The sequence below is a fragment of the Schistocerca serialis genome, chromosome 2, assembly GCF_023864345.2.
Source record: "Schistocerca serialis cubense isolate TAMUIC-IGC-003099 chromosome 2, iqSchSeri2.2, whole genome shotgun sequence".
Taxonomy (NCBI): Eukaryota; Metazoa; Arthropoda; class Insecta; order Orthoptera; family Acrididae; genus Schistocerca; species Schistocerca serialis.
Window position 1 is genome coordinate 568,523,112 of NC_064639.1, and position 18,601 is coordinate 568,541,712.

Here is an 18,601-nt window from a genome sequence, read left to right on the forward strand (position 1 = left end):
GGTATTCCTGCCTGTCGTAAGAGGCGACTAAAAGAAGTCTCACACGTTTCGGCCTTTATGTGATGGTCCCCTGTAGGGTTTGACCTCCATTTTTCACAATTTTCGCGAAGAGCAAGCCAATTGGGAAGGGCGCCTCACATGATGCATCGTGTCCATCATGCACTGAGACCTACCGCATCCTTCGTCGACGTGGTTCTGCTCATCCTCCAACTGTTGGCCGAGGTCACCCTCCTGGGTGCGTATTTTTCCATCAACTGTGCAGTATAGTTTCCTACGCTGACGATGATAATAGACTTACTTGCTTGGTTGCACCTGATATCCAGCACGGTAGCCAGTCCGTTGCGATGGGGTTGCCATGTACCCTTTTGGTTGTAGCCAGGTGGCCTTCGCTGCGGCTGGGTGGCACCCGTGGGGAGGGCTTCTGGCCGGAGTGGGTAGCATCAGGATGGGTGACACGCAATGAAGCGTAGTACATCATCTCTTGCTGGTGGTCAAACACTAGCAGTCTCGAAGAGTTCACGGGTTCAATGCAGTGCAAAGAGGTACGACCCCAAATCGTTCCCTCCATGGGCACACCATGGGAGGAACGTCAGCCTAAGGATGGCAGTGGCTCTTATTCGCCCCAGTACCTTGTATGTTCGAGAGCTGATGGGCATCTTTCATGACGATGAAGCCTTAGTTTTTTGTTGAGCATTTAGAGGGCAAGTCTGGGGGAGGTCGAGGGCTTGGCCAAAATGAGATTTGGGTCAGTCTTGATCAAAACAACATCCTCTGCCCATTCACGGGCGATACACTTGTGACAATCTGGGGATGTTTCTCTATAAGCCCTATAAGAGATTAAATATGATCCAGGCTATCATATTTCACAGGAACCTTCTTTTGCAGTCTGACGACGAGCTGCGCGCCAATTTAGAGCGGCGAGGTGTACATTTTGTCCGGCGTGTCCACTTGCGTCCGAGGGATATCCAGGTTGCCAACGGTGCCTTCATCTTGGCCTTAGAGGGTGATACACTACCCGAGAAGGTCAAGGTGATGGTCTACCACTGTGATGTAAAGCCCTATATCCCTCCCTCAATGCGGTGCTTCAAATGCTGGAAGTTACGTACTGTAGTGCCAGCATCACATGTCGAGATTGCGGACCCCATCACATTATATACTCCATGTGCACCGCCTCCCATCTGTGTCAACTGCAGAGAGCATCATACGCCTTGCTCGCCTGACTGCAGGATTCCCTAGAAAGAAAGGAAAAATCATGGAGTAAAAGACCCTGGACCGACTGACCTACACATTCTCATGACAACTGCCGCCACTACACTCTTGCCAAGTCTCTCTGCAATATCACAGGAGAAACACCCAGCTTCTCGTAGCGCTATAACACGACCCCGTTCAAACTCAGCGAAATGTTGATAATGACGTCTTTGTCGCCTTACAGACATTCTTGACTAACATCAACTTACCACGTCCAATCTCAAAGACAACTAACGCTCACGACCGTTGCAGAGAGAATTTAAAACCTAATTTGCATCCTCATAATTGGGATACTAGCGCCACACTTACGCGACTGACGCTAAATTGGAATAGACATTATCTTTCATATTTAGGAATACGCCTACCAACTTTCGTCTGTCCCACAATTCCTCCTTGGTACGATGATTTTTTTCATCAGTGTACATCAGCTAAACTCCAAGCGCACACGCGGGATACATTCTTAGTGCCCGTCACTGTCGACAGAACACCAAAACATGACATTTTTTTGTTGAAGCAGCAGATACTTGCTTTTACAGTGGACAGGCTGATAGACTAGTAATTAACTCGCTTGCGAGTGAAAGGCGTTCCTGCTGGTTTACTGCTAGCTGCGAATGCATTCATCTGCTGTCACTACCAAATGTCAACGTCTACGGATTGCCTGATCTGTTCTTAATGGGTCCGCTGTACCGTCAGCTTTTCTTTCGCTGTTGAATTCGGATCAAAACTGCCCGAATGAGAGCTTGGCACACATCACAGGAATGTGTAACAAGCTTTGAACGGCTCGTACGATCAGCATTTACTTTCCTTCCCAGTCACAGTTCGAATGTGAATGAAGCAGCCTGTAATGCAATGTTCATACTTTCATTCCATGTCCTATCTAACAACACTATCATAGCGGTTGAAAACAGAAAACTCGAAATTTTACGAATCTGTAAAAGGAAAAGAGTTTAATAATTACAAAACTGTCAACTAGCGATAGCAGTAGTGTGTAAATTAGGCGGTGAGCCTTGTTTAGTTACAGAATTTGTGGGTTTTAAAGTGCAATACAAACGCAATTCAGAAAGTTACCATGTCGTTCCACGTTAAGACCACTGCAACATCAGCGGCGCATTGTCGCAAGAGAGTACATCTTCTGCGCTCCTCGCAGAGTTCTGCTGCAGTGCGGGTACCAGCCGCTTCAGCGTGCGAGTGAAATGCCGCGGCAGCTAAAAACGTACTCCACAGTTGAAACGCGCGGAACAGCAGTAATCTGGCGGGAAAAAGTCAGGATTGCATAAAAATTCACCATGAGGTTGTTGATGGCGTGTGTGTATCAAATGCAATGTCCGGTCCAGACACAGCGAAATGGTGCCAACAATTTGAGCGAGGCCGCACAGACGGGCGTGATGCTGATCAGAAAGGAAGGCCACAAACATCTGCCACAGAGTAGTGTCCAGACAATCTGCAAGCTGAAAGAATATCGGACAGGGAATTTCCTATCGTCGAGGAGTAGAACGATTGATAGAACGTTGCGAGCATTGTTTATAAAAACTTTGTTACTATGTTGAAAAGTGTCATGTACGTATGCCTCTTTGAAATGTAGTTTAGCATTCTGTAAGTTAGATGTCCTGCCATGATAATGGGTGACTGACGTTCTGTGATCCCCTCGTAATTGTACCTTCGAGTAACAATCTCAAAAATAAAAGTTGTGGGTGAAATACCTAAACATTAATGTAAAGCAAGACTTAAGTATATAATCTATCGTTGCCAACTACATACCGAAGAAAACAGTATGAATTTAAAATAAAAATTTTCGACTCCATCACTGGACAACGCAAACTTGTACTCCTTCTCTAAAGACCTAATCACTGGGACACTAAACCATTCTAACTACACTTACAGCTTGATGACTTACGCGAATGTTACAACAGACCTCACACGAACTCTTCAAAGTGTTCGCTCTCCGTCAGGCAGGCATCAGAGATTGGGTTCGGGGTGGGGGGGTGGGGGTGGGGGGAGGGAAAGGGGAGCTGTCAGTTTGTTACTCTGTAACACCCCTCGTCCCTCCCCCACCAACCGAGCGAGGTGGCGCAGTGGTTAGACACTGGACTCGCATTCGGGAGGACGACGGTTCAATTCCGCGTCCGGCCATCCTGATTTAGGTTTTCCGTGATTTCCCTAAAATCACTCCAGGCAAATGCCGGGATGGTTCCTTTGCAAGGGCACGGCCGACTTCCTTCCCCATCCTTCCCTAATCCGATGAGACCGATGACCTCGCTGTCTGGTCTCCTTCCCCAAAACAACCCCAACCTCCCCTACCAAAAGGAATTTCCCATCTTCCCACCTTTGTGCCGCAGGTGAGTAAGATATTAAGACAACAATATTCATTCATCCATACATACTATAGGAATTTGAATATGTATTTATCTGTGTTGTTCCACATCTCTTCCTAAACCACTGGACCGATTTCAACTAGACTTGGTATGTACGTTACTTACTGTCTGAAAAGAATCGCTGTGGGGATAAGAAACACCTAGCTATCAAAGAGGTGGGGGTGGAAAAGAAGTGTAGCCCACGACACGCGAATACTCATTTTATTCATCTAGTATTTGCGAATGAGAGGACTCACTGACATGGAATAAACATTGCACATAATTTAGAACCTTTACGAAAATTTTCTCATTGACAGCTCCCACAAAATGATGAAAGGGAAAAGTTTATCGCTTACTAAATTTTCGCTCTTCATGCATTTAAACAGGCGCATCAGGCTTGAAGTTTAAATTTATTACTTCTTTAACTAACTATTCGCATCACATTTCGCAGCCACTATCCATGTATGCTGTTGAATGCACCTACAAAATTCAGTCATTGAACGAGATGTACTTCAGGAGTTGACTTCATAAACTTTGAGCTGCGTGAAAACGAAACTACAGGGCGAAATTCGCTAGAGATACAGGTGAAATACGTTGAAGAACCAAAGAAAAGCAGCACGCTTTGTTACAGGTTCACTTTGTAAGCACGAAAGCATCATAGTCATAGACGCTTAGCAAACTTCTGTGGCAGACATTGCAACAGAGGCGTACTGCATCACGGTCTGGTTTATTCTTAAAGTTCAGAGAGCGTACATTCCCAAAAGAGTCAACAAATATATTGCTTCCTCCTACGTATGTGTCACGAAAATAAGATGAAGGTACAGTCGGAGAGAATCGCGACCACTCGAAGGTTTACTGGCAATCGTTCTTTTAGCCAACTACCTTCAAGTGTAACAGGAAAGGGGAAGTGACAGTGGTACACAAAGTACCCACCGCCACGCGCCGCAAGGTGGCTTGCGGCGTACAGAAGTATTGCAGAAGTTGTCTAATGAGGTTCGCCCAGAGACGGGTCTGTACGAGACATCGGGCGTTGGGACCAGCATGTGGGCGGCTCTTTCGAGGACGCCCTATTTGTGTAGAGGGCGGCCTTGGGGCATGAACCCAGACCTTCTTGTCTCCTGGCCAGAGTGCTTCGCGTCGCTCCGCGACAGCAGGGCGGTGACCCACTTTTGAGAACGGTGTTTTAATTACGTCCAGACGTAACTCATGTGCGAATAGTAAGCGGGCCAAGGCAGGCTCCGGCCATTAATTGCTTCCGCGGACAGTGTGTGTGTGCGTTACTCTGACGGGCGACCGCCAACCTGGCCGCCGATTGTGATCGTAAAAGTCGACCGGTCCGACAAGTAGCCACGCCATGGCCGCGGCTGGGAGAGGATCGGTTCGGAGCCTGGGTGACCCCGCCAGTATTGTTCAGTTATACCTCGGTATAGCAAGTGATGCCGCGGAACTATAATCGGCTCATACTTTTCTTAGTGGTCACTTTTCAGTTGCTGTCTACAGTTGATAAATTCTTTGTGAAGCTCCATCGCGTAATGATAAAATGGATGTAGAACAACTGTATGATCCTGTGTAAAGCATGGGAAAGAACTTACTCCTCTTCTAGCAGCAGTCTACTGTAGGTCCCTGAAGGAATGAAGCACTCGAAGCGATCCGGAAAACGTGCAGGCAACTTTTTCAAGATCGACCGTCGAACAGACGCACCAACTGCAGGGCTGTATTTCTAACGGTCTGCTGTATAATTTCGGAACATGTTTTATGCTCGCCTGTTACGACCTTCCCGGAGGAAAGAAATCAGCTCCTCAGTAATGGATTCCGTAAACGATCGTTTGGAAATGCCTCTGGCTCTATTCATCCACGAGACCCCAAAGGTGTCCAGGCTTGAACAGTGGTCCGTGACTTTCGGAAGGCGTTCCACACAGTTCTACGCTGTCGTCGAATTAAGGAAATTCAAGAGTCTGGAGTACTTGATCAGCTTCGTTATTGGATTGAAAACTTTCTACCAAACAGAACACAGCAACGCTTTGACGACATTTCATGATATCCTCACTGTGGATGTGTGGAAGCACCTCTTGCGGAAATCACGCTAAATGCGACGGGCAACGGGGATGATGGACAGAAGGGCGCTGCGAAAGTGTGCGACAAGTTGGGAATTTGGGTTGGACAGGAAGCGTGCTCGGATAGCCGAAGCGACAAAGGCGACCGCTTGCGTAAAGCGGAAAATCCGGGCTAGAGTCCCGGCCAGGCTTAAATTTTCACTTATTAAATTATTTCAGTGCCATCATGCAGCTGGCGTCGTTATTCCTCTGTCATATTCGTAATGTAAAATAAATCGCCCAGTAACTGCGTGGAAAGTTCATTAAGAATGTTCGTACACAGAAGTTGCATCGCCTGAAAAATAGACCTGCAGAGGTTCGACGCTTGGTGCAGTAACTGGTAGTTGATCCTTATTATAAGAAAAAAGTATTGCATATAATTAGGCTGAAAGGCTACTTAGCGTTTCTAGTATTACGAGATTGTTCGGCAATCACTGGAAGGAGTAAGATCCTGAGAGAAGGCGTTCTGTGCAATTTGAAGTGGAACGACAATTAAAACTAATCATGGGAAAGGTATATGCCAGATTGTGATACATTGGAAGAATCCTTCAGAAGTGTTCCATCAACGAAGGAGGTAGCTTACAGAACCCCCATCCGATCGTCACGTGAATATTGCTAGTCAGTGTGGCATAGTTTCCAGAAAGCACTGACACAGGAAGTACAGAAGATCCAAAGGAACATGACGTTTCGTCACAGGCTCGTTCCGTAAGCACGAATCCGTCATGGACTCTAAGTCCAGTGGTGGACACCCCTAAGGGTCACTATCCATCACGGTGTGGTTTGCTGTTAGTTCTGAGAGCGTACCTCCCGAGAAGTGTGAACCAATGTGTTGCTTCACAATATGTAAATCTCGTAAAAATACAAGGAATCGGAGAGATTAAGAGCTCACACGAAGGCTTACCGATAATAGTTCGTTCCGTGGACCATTTGCGATTGGAACATCAGCTTAAATCTACTGTACTAATCTGCCATATTAGACTCTACAGTTTAAAGGTAATTCTGAATAACTATGTTCGTCTGAAGGGTCATTTTGCAATCACTCTGTTGATCTTCTAATGCTAGCTCCAAATATGATTTATCTTCACCATTCTTTTTCACATAATAAGTGTATTCATTATTTGAGATAGTAGAGCCAATATTTTAGGTTTCTGTATGTATAAGAATATGCGTAGTATGAACGTCACCCTACTGCATGTGCTGGAGAAATGAGGTGGCTCTCAGCACAATCGGCGAAGAAAGGAATATGTGGAAAAGACGGGCTGGGGAAAGAGACAATAATTTAGTGGCCACATCTCTGACAAGTCTTTCTGCAAGATTGTGGAAGGAACAACCAACTTCTCGTAACCCTATTACCGACCCAGTTGAAACTCAGTGAGGTGTTGATACTGATTTGATGTCTTCGTCGTCTTAAAGGCATTCTTTTCTGACATCAACTCACCACATATAATCTCAAAGGTAACTAACGCTCACGACCGTTACGGCGTGTATTTAAAGCAAACCTAATTTGCGTCTTCGTAGTGACACTAATAGCGCCACTCACGCGCGATTGGGCCGAAATTTGAATAGACATCATTTTTCAGATGTAGAAACACGCCTAACAACTTCCGTTTATGTCACAGATCCCCATCTTGGTGTTGCGATTTTTTTTCTGTCGGTGTATTACATAAATAAGTCACAGTTAGGATTAGTCAACTCTGGAAAACACTTGGGAGTCAGTTTATGTAGATCTGAAAAAAACATTGCTTACCTCATAGATGCCAACGGCCTTGCTGCAATGATAACACCGGTTCCCGTCAGATCACCGAAGTTAAGCGCTGTGGGGCTGGGCTAATACTTGGATGGGTGACCATCCGGTCTATCGAGCGCTGTTGGCAAGCGGGGTGCACTCAGCCCTTGTGAGGCAAACTGAGGAGCTACTTGACAGAGAAGTAACGGCTCCGGTCTCGGAAACTGACATACGGCCGGGAGAGCGGTGTGCTAACCACATGCCCCTCCATGTCCGCATCCAGTGACGCCTATGGGCTGAGGATGACACCGCTGGGCCTTCATAACCTGTTCGGGAGTAGTTTAGTTTTAACTCGTAGATAAAGCAGATGGTAGACTTCTATTCATTGATAGGGTAATCGAAAAACGTAGGTGGCCTACAAAGTAGACTGGCTACTAAAAGCTCTTGGAGCCCATACCATACACAGAGAAGAGCCGCACGGGTAGCCAAAGATTTGACACAGTAGTATGTGAATGAAATGTTGAAAAACTGAACTGGTAGATGCCTGAAAACAGGGACCTCCTTACAAAACTGGAAGAACCCGAATTAAGTTACGAATCTAGAAATACACTATAATCTTCTTCTTACCACTACGTAGATACCTCTGGTACACGCTTAGCTCAATTATAGCGCGCAGGTTATTTGAGTAGTCGTTATTCCTGAGGTGCATTCATATGGAGCGGCGAAAAATAGTAATACGTGGAACAATGGGAAGTAACCTCTGCCATGCACTACAAAGGAATTTGAAAAGTATAGCTGTAGAGACACAAACAGTGTAATATATGTATAAAACTTCATTCTTTGTACCTATGGCTTAAAATGTTCGTGTATCATTCCACTAATGTGAGGTGCGAGGACGCATGTAAGATAACGTTCTTCCCAGTTTTCATCCATAATTACAACACTAAGTAGTACGGTACAGTTAATATTTTCCTTTCTCTTACGATTTGCGCTGCTAAGACATCTTCGCTTTTACAAAAGGCCGTGCCACTTCGGTATGCGGGCCGAGATGACAGGCAGTCGATCGTATACTTGTATTTCTTGCTTGGATTGATTCCACTGAGACTTCCAGGCACCGCACGGTTCCACGAGGCTGGTGTTGAGAGGATCTCGAAAGATTATCTCGAGAGATAGCAGCAGCAGACGCAGACACAGCTTACAAATGGAGGAGGCGTCCATGCCTGTCAAGCGGCGGGGCGTTGCAGGTTATCTGCTGCCAGCAGAAGTTAGAGACAGCGCTGAAATTCCAGACTGCCGTCATCCCTAATTCGAAAGCAGTTTCATTGTTCTTCTCAGATACCTATATCTTCCTTTTTTCGATTATTATCTGATGCTGTTAAAGTATTAACGACGATAACTGTAATTTATTGTATCTACTGAATAAATTTCAACGACATGGCTACAGATTTAGCTCCCACAAGAAGTTTCCATTTTGATCTATGACACTATTTATCAATTATTTGGTTTCGAGTAATTATGTGCTCCATTCCAATGTGGGCGGACGTTAATCAAACGATAAGGACTGACGAATAAGCTCTTGACTACAGTGAGCATTCATCTGTTCAGACGGGAACAAGATGTGTTTGAAATATTGTACTATTCTTTACAGTGGACCAGTCCACACTGAACTCCGAACGAAGAGCTTATATTTTAATTCAGTTGATTAGAAACTACACGAAAGAGAATCTGATGGTACCAAATGACAACACATGTCGCTCACTGTCCCTATATTATCCCATTACGAAATGGAACGACCACTAAAAATGAGCAATAGCGAAAGCGAATGTAAAATAAACGTACGCTGGGAGAATTAAGTGATAAACTGCAGTGTGGTTGAGAGAACCGTTCTCTTCTAGAGTATTTGGATCCGCCATCAAATTGACGTGACAGACAATAAATCAGTTCAGAGTCGCGCTGCTAGGATCGCGTATCAGGGAGGTGTAGCCAGTCCATGTGTGGTTAAGGGGCGTTCAACTGCGAGTTCATCGGCGCTCTTTCAAAAAACAGAACCGAATGTGGTCGAGAAATTGAAAATGCAACAGAAGTAAGAGTCAATCTGATACGAAGTTGCAATGTCCCGTTCTCACCACGCTCGCACATACAATCTCACATCCTACAAGAGAGCGTGGTTAGATATACTAAATTGCCAGATAACACACAAGTAAAACAAAAGGAAAACTAAGATAATTACACAGGGACGAATGGTTGGTTGATTACTTACAAAAGAACACGTATGAGCCAACCTCTCAGATACATATTATATTTTAAGGAATTTCTGACATTTAACAGAACTTCAAAAGTAGTGTCACATTCAGCAAAGGGCAAATCTGTGTGCAAATTATCTGCTCTCTTCTCGTCCGAACATATAATAGTCAACTAAAATATTTGGCTCTGATGTGAATGCCACAAGTACCACACATTGCACTGCCCTCCCATGGAGCCAGAAGCCATGCTTCAATGAGCTGTTTCCTATGCGAAGAAGAGAGATTGTTCATCCAGACTGGGTGGCTGGAAGGAGACTGAATTGTTCACTTCGAGACGCAACTTACTGTCACTTCTACATCTACATCCATACTCCACAAGCCACCTGACGGTGTGTGGCGAAGGGTACCTTGAGTACCTCTATCGGTCCTCCCTTCAATTCCAGTCTCGTATTGTTCGTGGAAAGAAGGATTGTCTGTATGCTTCTGTGTGGGCTCTAATCTCTCTGATTTTATCCTCATGGTCTCTTCGCGAGATACACGTAGGAGGGAGCAATATACTGCTTGACTCTTCGGTGAAGGTATGTTCTCGAAACTTTAACAAAAGCCCGTACCGAGCTACTGAGCGTCTCTCCTGCAGAGTCTTCCACTGGAGTTTATCTATCATCTCCGTAACGCTGTCGCGCTTACTAAATGATCCTGTAACGAAGCGCGCTGCTCTCCGTTCCATCTTCTCTGTCTCTTCTATCGACCCTATCTGGTACGGATCCCACACTGCTGAGCAGTATTCAAGCAGTGGGCGAACAAGTGTACTGTAACCTACTTCCTTTGTTTTCGGATTGCATTTCCTTAGGATTCTTCCAATGAATCTGTCTGGCATCTGCTTTACCGACGATCAACTTCATATGATCATTCCATTTTAAATCACTCCTAATGCGTACTCCCAGATAATTTATGGAATTAACTGCTTCCAGTTGCTGACATGCTATTTTGTAGCTAAATAAGGGATCTTTCTTTCTATGTATTCGCAGCACTTTACACTTGTCTACATTGAGATTGAATCGCCAATCCCTGCACCATGCGTCAATTCGCTGCAGATCCTCCTGCATTTCAGTACAATTTTTCATTGTTACAACCTCTCGATACACCACAGCATCATCTGCAAATAGGCTCAGTGAACTTCCGATGTCATCCACAAGGTCATTTATGTATATTGTGAATAGCAACGGTCCTATGACACTCCCCTGCGGCACACCTGAAATCACTCTTACTTCGGAAGACTTTTCTCCATTGAGAATGACATGCTGCGTTCTGTTATCTAGGAACTCTTCAAACCAATCACACAATTAGTCTGATGGTCCATATGCTCTTACTTTGTTCATTAAACGACTGTGAGGAACTGTATCGAACGCCTTGCGGAAGAAATACGGCATCTACCTGGGAGCCCGTGTCTATGGGCCTCTGATTCTCGTGGACGAATAGCGCGAGCTGGGTTTCACACGACCGTCTTTTTGGAAACCCATGCTGATTCCTACAGATTAGATATCTAGTCTCCAGAAAAGTCATTATACTCGAACATAATACGTGTTCCAAAATTCTACAACTGATCGACGTTAGAGATATAGGTCTATAGTTCTGCACATCTGTTCGACGCCCTTCTTGAAAACGGGGATGACCTGTGCCCTTTTCCAATCCTTTGGAACGCTACGCTCTTCTAGAGACCTACGGTACACCGCTGCAAGAAGGGGGGCAAGTTCCTTCGCGTACTCTGTGTAAAATCGAACTGGTATCCCATCAGGTCCAGAGGCCTTTCCTCTTTTGAGCGATTTTAATTGTTTGTCTATCCCTCTGTCGTCTATTTCGATATCTGCCATTTTGTCATCTGCGCGACAATCTAGAGAAGGAACTACAGTGCAGTCTCCCTCTGTGAAACAGCTTTGGAAAAAGACATGTAGTATTTCGGCCTTTAGTCTGTCATCCTCTGTTTCAGTACCATTTTGGTCACAGAGTATCTGGACATTTTGTTTTGATCCACCTACCGCTTTGACATAAGACCAAAATTTCTTAGGATTTTCTGCCAGCTATTCTTCCTCGCATCTACTGTTGACTGTATCTCAACAGTGAGGTGATAGCATGTATGGGGATAAAACGCTGAACTACCTTACGGCTATGCGCCTCCTTGGCTGCTACATCTGCCATTTAGTTTCCCTTAATTCATTTGTGCCCTGCCATGCAGCACAAAGACGCTTCCCTCACCAGCCTTTGTAGGTGGACAAGGATGACTTGAGTGTTCTGGAACTATATTGTCTGCTGGGAAAATGTGCAGTAGAGAGGTCAGGGCGCTTGGGAGGTCGCAACAGTCGAGTAATTTAGTAGTTGCAGCACATCTTACCTGCTCTAATGCCCTCAAGATGGTGTACAATTCATAATCACATAGTCTTGAGTAACCGAATCTTGAGCATGTGATAAGGCAAAACAACAAAACACCCAAAGGAGTCCCCCTGATTAAACCCATCCGTGAACATAGCTACATAGTTATGGTTTTCACTTAAATGTTTTAAAATACTGTATTAAAAAAAGAGGCAAGAATGTAGCTTCTCCGGTACAGCACAAGTCTGAAATTAATCTGGACCACTGGTGGTAGTAACGGGGTCGGTTCGAACCCTGGGTTTGGGTTTGTACTTCCCCAACCCAAGTGACTTCAAATCTTCCTTCGCCGGCTCCCAAACGGCCTTCTTACTGTGCTTTCTAGGTCCTTACCTTCAGATGGAAACCCAGTTGTAAGCAAAGAAGGGAAAGCAGAAAGGTGGAAGGAGTATCTAGAGGGTCTATACAAGGGCGATGTACTTGAGGACAATATTATGGAAATGGAAGAGGATGTAGATGAAGATGAAATGGGAGATATGATACTGCGTGAAGAGTTTGACAGAGCACTGAAAGACCTGAGTCGAAACAAGGCCCCCGGAGTAGACAATATTCCATTGGAACTACTGACGGCCGTGGGAGAGCCAGTCCTGACAAAACTCTATCATCTGGTGAGCAAGATGTATGAAACAGGCGAAATACCCTCAGATTTCAAGAAGAATATAATAATTCCAATCCCAAAGAAAGCAGGTGTTGACAGATGTGAAAATTACCGAACTATCAGCTTAATAAGTCACAGCTGCAAAATACTAACACGAATTCTTTACAGACGAATGGAAAAACTAGTAGAAGCCAACCTCGGGGAAGATCAGTTTGGATTCCGTAGAAACACTGGAACACGTGAGGCAATACTGACCTTACGACTTATCTTAGAAGAAAGATTAAGGAAAGGCAAACCTACGTTTCTAGCATTTGTAGACTTAGAGAAAGCTTTTGACAATGTTGACTGGAATACTCTCTTTCAAATTCTAAAGGTGGCAGGGGTAAAATACAGGGAGCGAAAGGCTATTTACAATTTGTACAGAAACCAGATGGCAGTTATAAGAGTCGAGGGACATGAAAGGGAAGCAGTGGTTGGGAAGGGAGTAAGACAGGGTTGTAGCCTCTCCCCGATGTTGTTCAATCTGTATATTGAGCAAGCAGTAAAGGAAACAAAAGAAAAATTCGGAGTAGGTATTAAAATTCATGGAGAAGAAATAAAAACTTTGAGGTTCGCCGATGACATTGTAATTCTGTCGGAGACAGCAAAGGACTTGGAAGAGCAGTTGAATGGAATGGACAGTGTCTTGAAAGGAGGATATAAGATGAACATCAACAAAAGCAAAACAAGGATAATGGAATGTAGTCGAATTAAGTCGGGTGATGCTGAGGGAATTAGATTAGGAAATGAGGCACTTAAAGTAGTAAAGGAGTTTTGCTATTTGGGGAGCAAAATAACTGATGATGGTCGAAGTAGAGAGGATATAAAATGTAGGCTGGCAATGGCAAGGAAAGCGTTTCTGAAGAAGAGAAATTTGTTAACATCGAGTATAGATTTAAGTGTCAGGAAGTCATTTCTGAAAGTATTCGTATGGAGTGTAGCCATGTATGGAAGTGAAACATGGACGATAAATAGTTTGGACAAGAAGAGAATAGAAGCTTTCGAAATGTGGTGCTACAGAAGAATGCTGAAGATTAGATGGGTAGATCACATAACTAATGAGGAAGTATTGAATAGGATTGGGGAGAAGAGAAGTTTGTGGCACAACTTGACCAGAAGAAGGGATCGGTTGGTAGGACATGTTCTGAGGCATCAAGGGATCACCAATTTAGTATTGGAGGGCAGCGTGGAGGGTAAAAATCGTAGAGGGAGACCAAGAGATGAATACACTAAGCAGATTCAGAAGGATGTAGGTTGCAGTAGGTACTGGGAGATGAAAAAGCTTGCACAGGATAGAGTAGCATGGAGAGCTGCATCAAACCAGTCTCAGGACTGAAGACCACAACAACAACAACAACCTTCAGGTGTGGAATCCACGGCGATTTTGGGGACTATGAGGTTTACAAACCTCAGAATCTTTCAAAAGTAAAATGACGTCTGTGATGTGCAAGGCTGGTAAACTGAAAGTACGACTAGAAAGATTAAAATTAAGACATACTTCTCTGCAGAAAGTCCATAGAGGTCAATTTAGAGAAAAAAATTGAGGTGCACTGCCTCCAAAAAAAGACCTAAAATAAGAGCCACGAGCATTAGAAGCTGCAGTAGATCGTACCCATGACTCCATCTCGCTCCACGTGTGAATGAAATGGGAGACCGAGTGGCTAATGCTGCAACGAGTTGCCCACCTACATGGCACTATATAGGATGAATCACCGAACCGCAAGCATTACAGTACTGGAAAGTGCTATTGATGTGCGGTTTTCACAAAATGGATTGGTAGTCAGGAGTTCATATTGTTAGCCAATAAACAATTTGTAATAATACTTAGAAACCGTATTTTTTTGTGCGAATGCACACGTTTTTAAATGGAACAATGCTAGTTGACATTAACAAACTAAAAGTAGGGTAAATTAGACTGTCTGTGGTGTTTATTGCAGGACTTTAGTGCCAGTCGCTTACGCAGATATCGTGTTCTGATCAGCTTGCACACCGACAAGTGTTCGTACCATTCAGCCTGCGTAGTTTCTATATACTGTGTTATGTTTGCTTACAGCGTGCTTGTTTGTTCCTTCAGTGCACTGCGACTTGCTAATCACTGTGTGACCGTCCAAGCAGTAGGTCGTGAGTGCACGATGATATTTACCAATGCAGAAAAAGCAGATATGCTCATGGCGCATGGAGAATGTAGGAACAATGCAGTTCGTTGGGAGTACGGTGTATATCATAAGTGTCCTAAAAAACGTTTACCATCTCTGCAGTTATGTGTCAACCTCTTAAACTACTTACGTCAAAGTGGTACCGCAACACTTAAGCGACATATGGAAGGAAGTGACCACAGAACAAGAGGAAATTAATTTTCTTGCTGCTGCTGCTGCAATTTATTCGCACGTTAGCACCCGCGCAATCGCACGAGGAAGAGGTGAGTTAGCAGATGTCCTCTGCATTCTCCGTCGACATGTTTTATTCTTGCCACATCCCTCTTCATCAAGAACGGCATGGAAACGATTATGAGAATCGTATTAACTTCTGTGCATAGGCATTAAGACATAATACTAAAGTTGTATGATGTATCTTATTTTGCGATGAAGCCACATTCACCAATCACGCCCAGGTAAACAGCCGAAACATGCACTATTACTCTGTTGACAGCCCCGTTGGCTCCGTCAGGTGGAACGTCAGCGCCCATGTAGTGTAAACGTGTCGTGTGGGACAGTGAACTATCAGCTCATAGGCCCGTTTGTCAAAGGCGAACACTGAACGCGTACAAGTATCGTAGCCTCCTAGCGGAACATCTTCCACGGATGCTAGAAGACGTTCTTCTGCAGACTGAGGGACTTAAAGTACCAACATGACAGCTGTCCAGCGCATAGTGCACGAAGTACTACAGCGTGTCCTCGCAAATTTTTTGTAAATCGTTAGAAAGGACGCAGAGGACCTGTACCTTGGCTGGTCTGTTCCCCGTATTTGACGCCTACACACATTTTTCTGGCTGTGTGTATGTGGGGTGGGGGAGGGGGGGGGGAGGAGCTGAAACTGAAACACGCTGTGAGCAAGGACACACTAACTACACCAGGTGTGATAGGCATCGCCGTATTACTGTAGCGTGCTTGGACATTTCAGGTGAAGTACTAACACGTGTGCAGCACTCGTTCCATACCAGACTGGAAGCATGTATTGCTGTTGCCGGTGATAATTTCCAACACAACCTGTGATGGTTAGTTGCCTCGTTATTGGTAAGAACACACGTAGTTAGTGTATACACACCTGCGTTGTTCTTTGGTGTGTGCTACCACAGGTATTGCTCAAGTGTCGGTGTGGGAACTTTTCAAAATAGGATATCTCGTAAACGACTCGAACTACAATACTGCAACAAACGCCAATGTCATTCTAATTTACCTTACTTTTAGTTTGTTAGGGTCAATAGGCATTGTCCCACTTAAAAATTGTATGTCTGCACAAAAACGTACTTCCCAAGTATTATTACAAAACGTTTATTGCTAACAATAGCGTCCCTAACTACCAATCCATTCTGTGAAAACAGCTCATCAATAGCATTTTCCATTCCCGCAGTATTTGCAGTCGGGCTTTAATACACCCTACATAGTGGCTTGCTGAGTATATACGCCCGTATGAGCATGAATGTGCCTCAGATGACTAGAGGCCACGGCACATAGCAAATGCAAACGGAAACAGACGCGCAGAAAGATGGCGGTTCACACTAACCTCAAGCGAAGTCTAGTAGCGTTCTGTTTGGATACTTTGTAGCGGTTATACACTTAAATTGGGAAGCTTATGTCAAAACTAACGTTCACTGCTGCTCTACTCGTTTTTAATTTTGATGTTCCCAAATGAGGTACGCCAGTGTAGTCTTTGTTCATTCGTTCTGTACGCGGTTGTCAGGCCGACAGAGTAAGCTGAACAGATTAACGTAGCAGTATCCTTCTCTAATCTGGAGACATAAATTTCAATACTTCCAGAATTCTTTAGATCTTACCTTGCAGTAAGGTAAAGTTATTCACTTCAAGACACGCTGACTCTTTCAACGAGTTGCAACTGTAGCTAGTCTTAGCAGCAATAATGAACTATGATATAAAGTGGGAATCAATCCAGAGGCTCAGTTTAGGTAAAGCGAATGTCAGGCTTAGATTTATTGGTACGGTATAGGGAAACTGCAGTTACTTACGAAAAATGTTACTTGAAGTTAAACGGTCTGTAACGGAGTACTGGTGAATTACGAAAGTTCTGTACAATGTCCGGCTAACAGGAGATGGGCTTGTTTTGCTCCCGAGAGAGCGTAGAAATGCTTGCACGTAAGGGCTAAAAGATATTCAGAGCAAGACGGCTAATACTTGACAAAAAGCTTACTAGAAAATCCCAGGAACCGGTTTAAGTGTGTACCTAACAACACTCATCAAGAACTTACATATTTCCCGTAATGAAGATAGTTTAATAACTAATCGCCCAGGGTCATATAAGGCATCTTTATTCAACGATCCATCCGTGAACAAGACGGAAAAAACATAAATGCCAGACTAAAAAGTTTGTCCAGTAGAGGCGGCCAACGGTCAACCGAACTATGGATTGTAATTCTGCATTGATAGGTGGTAAACAATCATATGGATGTCCTCAAAATGCGTGACAGAACTTTCAGTATTCGGACATGATGACTATTGTATTCTTTCTCGAAACTCTGTAATGCCCACTATTTTACGTCCTCCACAAGATAATCTATTTCACCTTTGCTGCTAATGTGATAATTTAAGGCCGACCGTTGGTGGCCGAGCGGTTCTAGGCGCTTCAGTCTGGAACCGTCGCGGGTTCTAATCCTGCCCCGGGCATGGATGTGTGTGATGTCCTTAGGTTAGGTTTAAGTAGTTCTTAGTTCTAGGGGACTGATAACCTGAGATTTTAAATCCCATAGTGCTCAGAGCCATTTTTTGATTATTCAATTATATTTAGCCACTTTATACAGTCTCGAGATGCTGAAACAACAGTTACTCCCTAGTCACAGTTCTAAGAAAACAAGATATCGATGGTAATATTAAGAAATTTTACATGGTTGGCAATCGCCACTTATTGCAATCGTCTGTCAGATTCTGATCACTGTTTATTATTCGACGAATAAATTGCAGTATAATAGTCTTGAAACGGACGTGCTGTTGTCAGTCACGCACTGTTATCTTGTTTTTCGTTTGTTTGCTGTCTACAGAGAGACATCAGATCACGTTAATAGTATTTGGTTGGTTATCGATCACTTGAATTGTGATGCGAATCTGTCAGATTGCATAAAAACAATGGAATTAATTTAAGGTAATTTGTGCCGAAAATAAAGCTTTATCACTTGTAATAGTGATCCCGAGTGGCAGAACGTTCGGAATCTTGGCGACATTTATCATTGACCTTCAACGTTTCCGATTTAGTGGTTAGTACAGCTCTCCGCTCATCTTCTTTAGATAAAATTTCCCAGATCTCTCGTTCATCTTCCTTGACATCAACCTGTCCGTCGTTTCAACCACATTTACCTTCTTATATTACGAAGAGTCGTTTTCAGACCGACTTGTTAATCCGCTCTTAAAACTTCCCTTCCCTCAGGTTGTTCTGTGCATTTTTTCTTAAGCTTATGTACTCAAAATTAAATTTTTGCGTATATAAAATATGCACCTATTCTTTACGTTTATGTGTGTTTTTACTAGTAGTTGCGATAAATACCACTTCGGCCGTAAGTCGATCTTAGTATCAAGCTTTTTACTGTCAGTACTGCATGCTACTGAGCCCTACGTGGGATTAATTTTCTGGAGACTTTTTCCAGTATTTTCGTATGGGCAATAACGGAATGGTTCTCTAAATTGACAAAGCATCGACGTGAGCAAAACCCGTGT

The 18,601-nt window shown here is 44.0% G+C and overlaps 1 protein-coding gene and 1 pseudogene across 6 annotated transcripts in view; both read left to right on the forward strand.

Moving 5' to 3' along the window:
* The window catches only part of LOC126457568 (nuclear receptor coactivator 7), a 799,075-nt gene that overhangs the window by 26,033 nt on the left and 754,441 nt on the right, over positions 1-18,601 (forward strand). The window lies entirely within an intron of this gene.
* LOC126458853 (5S ribosomal RNA) lies at positions 7,449-7,566 on the forward strand (annotated as a pseudogene).